Source organism: Manis javanica, chromosome 5 (assembly GCF_040802235.1).
Source record: "Manis javanica isolate MJ-LG chromosome 5, MJ_LKY, whole genome shotgun sequence".
In the NCBI taxonomy this organism is placed as follows: Eukaryota; Metazoa; Chordata; class Mammalia; order Pholidota; family Manidae; genus Manis; species Manis javanica.
The window spans coordinates 143,949,079-143,949,817 of record NC_133160.1 but is presented as its reverse complement, the minus strand read 5'-3'; positions in this window follow the sequence as shown (position 1 = coordinate 143,949,817).

Here is a 739-nt window from a genome sequence, read left to right as displayed (position 1 = left end):
ATTTTATGGTTGCAGTACAGTCTTGTCTATGTTTGGTTAGAAAGTGTCCTCCAGCCTTGAAAGGGGCTTGGTTTTGGTTACACCATCACTAACTGTAAGCAGAACACATTATTGTCTCCTCATATCCACACAGAAAACTTTTTATTTTTAGCACCAGAGATACTTGTGTTTCTCCCTGACCACTGATTTGTTTTCATATTATGAGGGCTGGAAATTGTATAAGGGACTGCAACTCTGGGGAGAAAATATTTTCTCAGCCCAGAACAAATAACCTTTGAAACCAAAATCAGTCAAAGGGAGAAATGAGGTGGGAGAAATCCATTTACTGCTTACAAGCAGTTGTCCACTTATGCTCACCCATGTCTCTTATGACCCAGCTACAAAAAGTGACCTCACCCAATCTCTGTGGTCCAGATATGCCCTCACTCCCCCTTCTAATTACCTATTGATATGGAGATGGACTACTTCTCTCCAACCCTTGGAAACACCTATTGATATGGAGATGCACTAAGGCCAGGTGAGAGATTCTGGAAATATCACAATTTTACCCACAGGGACTATAACTTGTCTTAGCAGGGACTGTTGGTTCACAGGTCCTTGGGAGTTTCCCAGGTATAATCTGAAACCAGCCCCCATAATTGAAGGGCAGGGAGAGACAAAAGAAAGAGTCAAGACACTCCAAAGTGGTAGATGGCAGGTTTAATAAAAAAGAGAACTTATAGATGAGGTTTATCTTGAG